Raw genomic sequence first — 10,857 nt, 5'->3', positions numbered from 1 at the left:
TGGGGTTGAAATTCACTCCCTTGTCCTAATCAAAAGCAAGGCGTACATGGAATAAGCGATGGGATGCCCTCAGAGAGCTTTGACCTCTACACTTTTCACATAGTTTATATCTTTGCTTTTTGATTTGCACTTCAAGAAGTGACGCTTTTGGAAAGGACTTTGAATGCACCGGTTCACATACTGGAATAACACATTAGTTATTAAAATGATAATCTTTCACCAATAGTTTCCGTATGCTGCAGACCAGGAAACAGGTACACACTGTATGGAGATAAAACATATCAAAGTTTTGGCTCTTGATTAGTCAGGGAATCAGAGGTTACTGGGAGAAGGGAGGAGAACGGGTAATAAATCAGCCATGTTGGAATGGTGGAGCAGACTCAAAGGGCCGAATGGCCTAATTATCCTGATATGTTTTATGGTCTTATGGATTGTATACTATTGTTGCAGGCCACTGATATTTTGTGGGAAATTCAAATTAACAATGATATACAAATATATTAATGTTTGCTGAGGATTTGTTTACTGTTTTTGTCGTCTTAGCCTGATGTTAACTGATTTACAGAATATCCACTTGCAAAATGTGGTGACATTAATTTAATAAAAACACTTACTGGTAATCTCATTAAGATAGTATACATTCAGTGGCCATTTTATTAGGTACCTCCTGTACCTGATACAGTGGCTACTGAGTTTATGTTCATGGTCTTCTGCTGCCATATCCCACCCACTTCACGGGTCGACATGTTGTACGTTCAGAAATTCTCTTCTGCACACCACTGTTGTAAAGCATGATTATCTGAGTTACTGTCGCCTTCCTGTCAGCTTGAACCGGTCTGGCCGCTCTCCTCTGACCTCTCTTGTTAACAAGGTGTTTTTGCCCACCAAACTGCCACTCAATAGATGATTTTTTTTTTTGCTTTTCGCACTATTTACTGTAAACTCTGGAGACTTGTGTGCATGAAAATCCCAGGAGATCAGCCGTTTCTGAGATACTCAAACCTCCCCGTCTGGCACCAACGATCATTCCACGGTCAAAATAACTTGTATCACATTTCTTCCCCATTCCGATGTTTGGTCTGAACAGCAGCTGAACCTCTTGGCCATGTCTGCATGCTTTTATGCGCTGAGGTGCTGCCAGATGATTGGTGGATCATATATTTGCATTAATGAGCAGATGTACAGGTGTACAGATGTGCCTAATGAACTGGTCACTGAGTGTATGTGATTGAAATTTAGCTTTTGGTTTGTAGTGTTCTATATAAACTGTGTTGTTCTGCATCTCCAGCTCCTGCGCAATCTCGAGGAAATCTGCAGATGCTGGAATTTCAAGCAACACACATAAAAGTTGCTGGTGAGCGCAGCAGGCCAGGCAACATCTATAAGAGGAGGTACAGTCGACGTTTCGGGCCGAGACCCTTCGTCAGGACTAACTGAAGGAAGAGCTAGTAAGAGATTTGAAAGTGGGAGGGGGAGGGGGAGATCTAAAATGATAGGAGAAGACAGGAGGGGGAGGGATGGAGCCAAGAGCTGGACAGTTATCAACTGTCCAGCTCTTGGCTCCATCCCTCCCCCTCCTGTCTTCTCCTATCATTTTAGATCTCCCCCTCCCCCTCCCACTTTCAAATCTCTTACTAGCTCTTCCTTCAGTTAGTCCTGACGAAGGGTCTCGGCCGGAAACGTCGACTGTATCTCTTCCTAGAGATGCTGCCTGGCCTGCTGCATTCACCAGCAACTTTAATGTGTGTTCCTGCACAATCTCTTGTGTTTACCATAGTTCTTTTTTAAATGCCCAAAACCTTCAGCCAGAATAACTATGGAAAGTAAACATAGAAGTCTATGACATTTAGGTAATTTTATGATATAGTGAGAGGAGACCAACAGGCTGGAACAAAGGTCAAAGCTAGTCTAAGGATGGACTTTAAATCTGTCAGCAGGAGGAAGTTTGGACTATATGCTCAGAGCTGTGAAATAATTCTAGCGTTAATTAAGTCACCGAATCTAAAAATAGAAAAATTCACACTTCTGTACGATTTTTATTTTATTGACATATAGCGTGGAATAGACCCTTCCGGCCCTATGAGCATCGCCTCCCAGCAATCCCCTGATTTTTGTCCAAGCCTAATCGCGGGACAATTTACAGCAATCAGTTAACCTACAATCAGTACGACTTTGGACTGTGGGAGGATACCCACGTGGTCACAGGGGGAATGTACAAACTGCTTTCAGGCAGTGGTAGGAATTGAACCTGGATCACCTGCAGTGTAAAGCGTTGTGCTAACGACTATGCTACTCTGCTGCCCAACATTAAAATGATACTGAGTATCGTGTGTAAATCTTGGACCTCCATACCCAACAACATCAGGAGTACCTCAGTAGCGAAAGGTAACAGCTTTCCCAGGGTAGTTAGTATTGGTGACAAATGCCAACCTTGCTGACAAGGTTCAAAACTGCCGGTAAACTAAATCATCATATGCAGCAGCCACTGAGCTGCACGTGTGCGTGGCTGCACAGTAACTGAAATGCTCCCACACACATAGCCTTTGTTGCTGATCAGCTGGAATTGGGTATAGCTAGAAAATGTTTATAAATGATTTTATTTGATATACCATTTAATCTGTAAATAAAATTCAAAGTATGTCATTTTTCGGTTTCCATTCTAAATATTCATTGTAAGCTTATTACAAAAACTAGAGTCGCAGAGTCATAGAAAAATACAGCACAGAAACAGGCCCTTTGGCCCATCTAGTCCTTGCCGAACCATTTAAGCTGCCTAGTTCCATCGACCTGCACCTGGACCATAGATCTCCATATCCTTGCCATCCATGTATCTATCTAAATTTCCCTTAAGCAGTGAAATCGAGCTCGCATGCACCACTTGGTCGGCAGCTCGCTCCACACTCTCATAACCCTCAGTGAAGAAGTTTCCCATGTTCCTCAGAAATGTTTCGCCTTTTCGCTCTTAACTCATGACCTCTAGTTGTAGTCCCATCTAAATTCAATCGGAAAAGTATGCTCGCATTTAAAAACATCTAAAGTGCCGTGCACTTTTCAGGCCGTGTAGAAAAAAAATTTCCTGCTCAGAATAATGGTAGGTTAACTGCAGAGCACTAATCTGTGTGCAGCTGGTTGACAACATGTTTCAGCCATACAAAACCATGAAGTGCAACATGTCACTAAAAATTTATTTTTTGCATTCCCGTTTAGACTTCTTCCCTGCAAACCTTAGCACCGTCAGTGACAAGCATGGTGAAAGGTTTCACTGGGGTACACTATTTTCTAAATGGAAAGAAGATCCAAAAATCTGAGGTGCAAAGGGACTACTCGGAAGTCCTTGTGGGGGGGTTCCCTAAAGGGTAACTTGCAGGTTGAGTTGGTGGTGAGGAAGGCAAATGCAATGTTAGCGTTCGTTTTAGGAGAACTAGAATATTAAAGCTAGGATGTAATGTTGAGGCTTTATAAAGCAATGGTGAGGCCTCACTTGGGAGTATTGTGAGTAGTTTTGGGTCCCTTGTTTTAGAAAGGATGTGCTGAAACTGGAGAGAGTTCAAAGGAGATTCACGAAAATGATTCCAGGATTGAAAAGCTTGTTATGTGAACAGCGTTTGACGGCTCTGGGTCTCTACCCACCTGAATTCAGAAGAATGAGGGGTGACCTCATTGAAACCCATCGAATGGTGAATGGTCTTGATAGAGTGGATGTAGAGAGCATGTTTCCTATGGTGGGAGAGTCTCAGACCAGAGGACACAGCCTTAGAATAGAGGGGTGGCCTTTTAGAACAGATGTAAGGAGGAATTTCTTTAGCCAGAGAGTGGTGAATCTGTGGAATTCGTTTCCACAGGCATCTGTGAAGGCCAAGTCTTTATGTATATTTAAGGCAGAGGTTGATAGATTCTTGATTGGTCAGGGCACGAAGGGATACGAGGAGAAGGCAGGAGATTGGGGTGAGAGGAAAATTGTATCAGCCATGATGAAATAGCAGAGCAGACTCGATGGGCCAAATGGCATAATTCTGCTCCTCTATATTATGATCTTATGGTCTTATGTGTGGGCACGTGGCCAAGTGATTAAGGCATTGGACTAGCGACCTGAAGGTCCTGAGTTTGAGCCCCAGCCGAGGCAATATGTTGTGTCCTTCAGCAAGGCACTTAACCACACATTGCTCTGCGACGACACCGGTGCCAAGCCGTATGGGTCCTAATGCCCTTCCCTTGGACAACATCAGTGTCGTGGAGAGGGGAGACTTGCAGCATGGGCAACTGCTGGTCTTCCATACAACCTTGCCCAGGCCTGCGCCCTGGAGAGTGAAGACTTTCCAGGCGCAGATCCATGGTCTGGCAAGACTAACGGATGCCTTTATTTATTTATGGTCTTATGGTCCGCACAGTTGTAAAACAAACTTCGAGGAACCTTGGTGGCATCTGAATTCCCTAGATTGAAAGTAGTTTTGAATTTTCTGCCTGGTATACGGGGATGGCACAGGTAATGATAGATTTTCTGTTTATCTGTGGTTTAAAATGATGCAATAAACCCTCGAATATGGCTTCTGAAATCTTTATTCTCCCTTTAATTTCTATAATCAAAGTAGACACTTTACGAGGGCGGTGTAAATTCTTCACGCCTTAAGAGTGTTAGGTGGCAACTTTGCCATTTCTTTAGCATTTTTCCCCCCTTTTTTACACGGCTGAGTTGCTGGATCGATGCTCAGCCCAGTACGTCTGGCAAGAAGCCAGCCGTATTCGAACCCAGGACAATTCACCTTGAAGTCTGGTGCAGACGCCACTACACCACCAGCCAGCGATGAATATAAGTGGGACTGTTTTAATATGTCCTGTTTTATCCTGTCATTTGTCTGTCACGTTAGATATGTCCTATGAGGGATAAAGTCTTCACTTTATTGCAGCTTGGAACCCTTCTCATAAGTGGCTTATAAAACTATTTGAAGTACTTCCATGACTTCAGAAAGCAAATTAGAATGTGTTGATAAAATTGCCAGGAATCATCTCACATCTCTTCCTCAGAGAAGAGAAAGCTGTTTGAGCTCAGTGCATCAGAGTTTGGAGCTCAGCTCCGGCACCGTGACGGGTTTGTGTGTACTCCTTGTGAATGCCTGAGTTTTCCCCAGGTTTCCTCCCACATTCCAAAGATGTGCAGTTAGTAGGTTAATTAGTTATTGTAAATTGTCCTGTGATGAGGCTAGTGTTACATAGGCGAGGCCCGGGCGGCGTGGCTCGTCGGGCCGGAAGGGCCTGTTCCATTCTGTATCTCTAAATACAGTAACATGCAACAGTCTTTGGCTCGAATATATGTAACTAGGTGCCTGAGGCATTTGTACAGCACTCTATTTACCAACGTGGAGCGGAGAGTGAGTTTGTAAATCTGGCGGGAGCAAAGGGTGCTGGGAATGGCGAGGGTAGAGCATGGTGAGAGGGGTCTGGGACAGGTGGCAGAGAAGGGGTGCTGGGGCAGGGGGAAGGGCAAGTGAGGACACATCAGGTCCTGTGCTCAATGTACTACCTGATTCCATAACCTTTTGCAGTCAGCTTAATAACATTGTGGTCCCTAGGTACTTGTTCATACGTTTGAGGAGTCCATAAGTCAGATGTTTGTAACACAGAGGATATGAATTAAGGATTATGTTCTAATGGAAAATTAAAAAAAAAACAAATACAATTTCACACCAAAAAATGCTGGTGAATGCAGCAGGCCAGGCAGCATCTATGGGAAGAGGTACAGTCGATGTTTCAGGCCGAGACCCTTCGTCAGGACTAACTGAAAGAAGAGGTAGTAAGAGATTTGAAAGTGGGAGGGGGAGGGGGAGATCCAAAATGATAGGAGAAGACAGGAGGGGGAGGGATGGAGCCAAGAGCTGGAAAGTTGATTGGCAAAAGGGATATGAGAGGATCATGGGACAGGAGGCCTAGGGAGAAAGAAAGGAGGAGGGGAGCCCAGAGGATGGGCAAGGGGTATAGTCAGAGGGACAGAGGGAGGAAAAAGAGAGAGAGAGAAAAATATAGTAATAAATAACGGATGGGGTACGAAGGGGAGGTGGGGCATTAACGGAAGTTAGAGAAGTCCATATTCATGCCATCAGGTTGGAGGCTACCCAGACGGAATATAAGGTGTTGTTCCTCCAACCTGAGTGTGGCTTCATCTTTACAGTAGAGGAGGCCGTGGATAGACATATCAGAATGGGAATGGGATGTGGAATTAAAATGTGTGGCCACTGGGAGATCCTGCTTTCTCTGGCGGACAGAGCATAGGTGTTCAGCAAAGCAGTCTCCCAGTCTGCGTCGGGTCTCGCCAATATATAAAAGGCCACATCGGGAGCACCGGACGCAGTATATCACCCCAGCCGACTCACAGGTGAAGTGTCACCTCTCCTGGAAGGACCGTCTGGGGCCCGGAATGGTGGAGAGGGAGGAAGTGTAAGGGCATGTGTAGCACTTGTTCCGCTTACAAGGATAAGTGCCGGGAGGGGGATCAGTGGGGAGGGATGGGGGGGACGAATGGACAAGGAGGTTGTGTAGGGAGCGATCCCTGCAGAAAGCAGAAAGGGGGGGAGGGAAAGATGTGCTTAGTGGTGGGATCCATTGGAGGTGGCAGAAGTTACGGAGAATTATATGTTGGACCCAGAGGCTGGTGTGGTGGTAGGTGAGGACAAGGGGAACCCTATTCCTATAAGGTAGAAGGTGATGAGTTGTTAACTTCAAACTTTCTGCATAATCACTCAAAGAGTTGAACTGCACATGCATGTAACGAGAGCTGTATAACTCATCTCCTTCTACCTCAGGCCACAAATTTATCAATCACCCCTGCTGTGGACCACTTTCTGGCGGTCCAAGACGCCGACTTCTACAAAGAAGGGAACCGTATGCTCCACGACCGCTGGACTAAGTGTGTAAATGTAGGAGGGGACTATGCTGAAAAATAAATGTGCTAGGTTTTCTAAAATTGACTCCTTCTACCTTAGGCCATGAACATATCAATCACCCCTCATAAGTTTACAACTCTCTGCAGCTTATTTTGATTCTCCCCAATTCCCCATTCCAGACAGCGATGCAGCCAGTTAGAAAGCTCTCCAAATATTTATATCAAATCGGGACATCTTTATCTAGCTCCTCTGGCACCTGCTGTGGCCGACATCTCTAACAATTTGTGTTTCATATCAGACTGATTCTTGCAATCATGCTTCACCTTTTAGTAGGTTTTCTTTCGTATTGCTTGAAAACAAATGATATTCGATATCACTTGCCACTATCTGTTCCTTACTCACAGACCTGTTTATCATATCCCTGCAGTCTTTCTGGACTCATCATACTGTAGATGTGATACATGAAGAGGACCCCAAACTAGATTTTAAAAAATGTTCATGAGTACATTACACAACTTTGAGATTCGTCTCCTAGCAGACAGCCACGAAACAAAGAAACCCAACTGAACCTATTAAAAAAAGATCATCAAGCACCCGATGTGCAGAGAAGAAAGCAAACAATAAACGCCAGTAAATAGTGTTCTGAACTGAAGTCCACAAAGAGAGTCCACCCCCAGACCCTTAGTTCAGCACAGGGTGGAGTAGTGACTGAACTGGCCTGTCCCTCACCTCAGGCCCCAACGCCCTGGCCTTTTCAATCTGGCCCAATGGGTTCAGCCGCGTCGATATGCTTCAGGGCTTGGACCCTGCTACCTCGATTTGGCATGGTGCTTAAATCGATCAAAGCTTTCTCAGGTATTAGTGTTTATTTTTTCTTTAGTTGGGTTCTTTTGGGTTTCTTGCTTTGTGGCTGCCTGTAAGCAAACAAATTTCAAGGTTGTATAATTTATTGATTTTTGATAATAAATATACTTTGAACCTTGAAACCTCGGGTCTTCCTCGCTCTCGGCGCCGGGCTTGCTGCCTCGCCTTACGTCGGTTCTGCCACAGCGAATTGCCCCAAGTCACAGGCTATTGCTTGCAATTATCATTTGCCAGAAAAGTAGTGATTAACAAAGTACTTAGTTGTTTTCTTTGTTTTATCGGCCACCAGCCAGAAGTCACTGAGATTCACCAGCACCAACTTAAACTGGAAACCATTGTTTGCATTAACTATCAATAGAAACAACACAAATCATGGTGTAACATCATATCTGTACAGTATAAGAGGCATGTCTTTACCTCTCCTCTTTGCTGTTTACCCTCCAGCCATCTCCTTATCTAGAAGGCCACACTCAATATGAAACCATGTACTATTAACTTTACTATCAAAGGGTTTCTTCCAGGTGCTCCAGTTGCCTCCCAAAGACATACCGGTTGGTAGGTTAATTAGTCATTATAACTTATTCTGTGACTCTTCTTCTTCTTCGGCTGTCCATCACTTTCGATGTAGACGGAGGCCTGGGCAAGGTTGTATGGAAGACAGGCAGTTGCCCATGCTGCCAGTCTCCCCTCTCCACACCACCGATGTTGTCCAAAGGAAAGGGCACTAGCACCCATACAGCTTGGCACTGGTGTCGTCACAGAGCAGTGTGTGGTTAAGTGCCTTGCTCAAGGACACAACACGCGGCCTCAGCTGAAGCTCGAACTAGCGACCTTCAAATCACTAGACCAGCGCCTTAACCACTTGGCCACGCGCCAACACTAATTCTGTGATTAGGCGAGTGTTAAACTGGAGGTTGCTGGGCAACACAGCTCAAAGGGCCGGAAGGGCTTTTTCCGTGCTTTATCTCAATAAATAAATACTGTAAAATGATTAGGGGATGCATATAATAGAAACAGCAATTTATAGCAATGCAGAGCCTTCAACATTGTTATGTATTCACAGATGCTCCATTACCAAGGGACACAAGCCACACAAGGGAGGTATCAGCTGAAAGTCTGACCATTCCAGATTTTGCTGGGGTAAGGGAATGAGGGTGGGCGACTGCCAGGAAATATTTAAACCAGAAATGGAAAAAGCGAGGCAGAAGGATTGTGGGATGCATCCAGGAACGTAAGTTCTTTGCAGCTAAATGTGGGGTTGCATTTAAAATCAGGGATGTGAAAGAGAATAGAGTTTAACAGCAAAAGTCAGCAAGGGCTTTAAAGCCTCGAGGTTACAGAAGATGGGGTAGAACTATGAGAGATTGAAAAATAAGGGGAAAACATAGAAGACTGAGAGGAGATTTGATCGAGGTATAGAAAATTGTGAGGGGTATAGTTAGGGTAAATGCAAGCAGGCTTTTTCCACTGAGTTTGAGAGGGTCTACAACTAGAGGTCATGGGTTAAGGACGAAAAGTGAAAAATTTAGGGAAGACGTGAGGGGAAGCTTCTTCACTCAGAGGGTTGTGAGAGTGTGGAATGAGCTGCCAGCACAGGTGGTGCATGCGAGTTTGATTTCAACGTTTAAGAGAAGTTTGGATAGGTACATGGATGGTAGGGGCATGGAGGGCTTTGGTCCCGGTGCTGGTCGATGGGAGTAGGCATTTTAAATGGTTCAGTATGGGCTAGATGGGCCGAAGTCCCTGTTTTTATTCTGACGTTTTTTATGACTCAAAGCCTTGTTTGGTCTACTTATGATATATGGTCACAAGCACACAGCACTATGTGAATAAGGCTGGGTGTGAGTTAGGAGACAGACATTAGGGTTATGGACGACCTCAAGGTGATGTTCAATGGAACAAGGAAGGTCAACCAGAATACTGTGGAATTGGATGAAAGTTTCAGCAACAGATATTTGGGTTGGATGGTGATGTCTATGAGCCCAGTGGAGGCTGGCCTGTCCTGGAGTTGGAGAAGTGTCTGTGTGCGTGAATGGGTGGGTAGAAAGGGGCTTGCTTTGTCATTGTTCTGCTGAGGATGATGTGCATGCTATCTCTGGCACTGGAACGTGTGCTGACACTTTTGCTGCCTGCCCCCAGCACATCCTTCGGTGGTGTATGTTTGCTGTATGTTTTAATGTACGTGAGATAAATAAATGAACGTGAATCTTAACCTGAGATGAAAGAAGGCAGTTGGATGATACTACTGAGGTAGAAACAACTCTGATGGCATTGACACGTGACCCAAAGCTCCTCCTGTGATTAAATATGACATTAAAATTGTGACGCTAGGATTCAGCCAGGAGGGAAAGATAGAGTTTGTAAAGGAGACTGACCTCTCTCTTCCCAGTCTCTATTTGGAGAAATTTCTGCTTATTTGAATGCTGGATAACCAAGCCAACAATGTACATTCACAGGAGGCAGTGGGTGGTTGGGAGGGGTGATGTTTTGGAGCTGCAGATAGTATCCACTTGTGTAAAATAGCTCAATAATTCTGGATGCTGTCAACGAGGGGAAGTATGTAAATATGGCATAGGAAGGGCAAAGATAACTCTATGAGGCTATCAGAACTTGGACATGGAAGAGAAATCATTGCTGATAATTCTATGGTTCTCTGAGGATCTTATTGAAACCTATTGAATATTGAAAGGACTGGATACAGTAAACATGGAGAGGATGGAATTGGAGAGTCTAGGATCAGAGGGCACAGCCTTGGAATAGAGCAAGGGTTCCCTACCTGGAGTTCATGGACCCCTTCCTTACTGGTATTGTTCCATGGCATAAAAAGTTCGGAACCCTGAAATAGAGGAACGTCCACTTATAACAGAGATGAGGAAGAATGTTTTTAGCCAGAGGGTGGTGAATCTGTCGAATTCATTACCACAGACAGCTGTGGAGGCCAAGTCATGGGGTATACTTAAAGTGGAGATTAATAGTTTCCTTGCAAACACGAGGAAATCTGCAGATGCTGGAATTCCAAGCAACACACATAAAAGTAGCCGGTGAACGCATTCACCAGCAACTTTTATATTGATAGTTTCCTGATTAGTAAGGGTATCAAATGTTACGGGGAGAAGGC

At 44.7% G+C, this 10,857-nt stretch overlaps 1 protein-coding gene across 1 annotated transcript in view; it reads left to right on the top strand.

The window, feature by feature from the left end:
- Positions 1-10,857, top strand: part of frk (fyn-related Src family tyrosine kinase) — a 155,225-nt gene that overhangs the window by 1,101 nt on the left and 143,267 nt on the right. The gene's annotated exons all lie outside the window — the stretch shown is intronic.

This window comes from Mobula birostris, chromosome 2 (assembly GCF_030028105.1).
Source record: "Mobula birostris isolate sMobBir1 chromosome 2, sMobBir1.hap1, whole genome shotgun sequence".
Taxonomy (NCBI): Eukaryota; Metazoa; Chordata; class Chondrichthyes; order Myliobatiformes; family Myliobatidae; genus Mobula; species Mobula birostris.
Note: the sequence above shows the minus strand (reverse complement) of the source record. Positions and strands in the feature narration are given on the sequence as shown.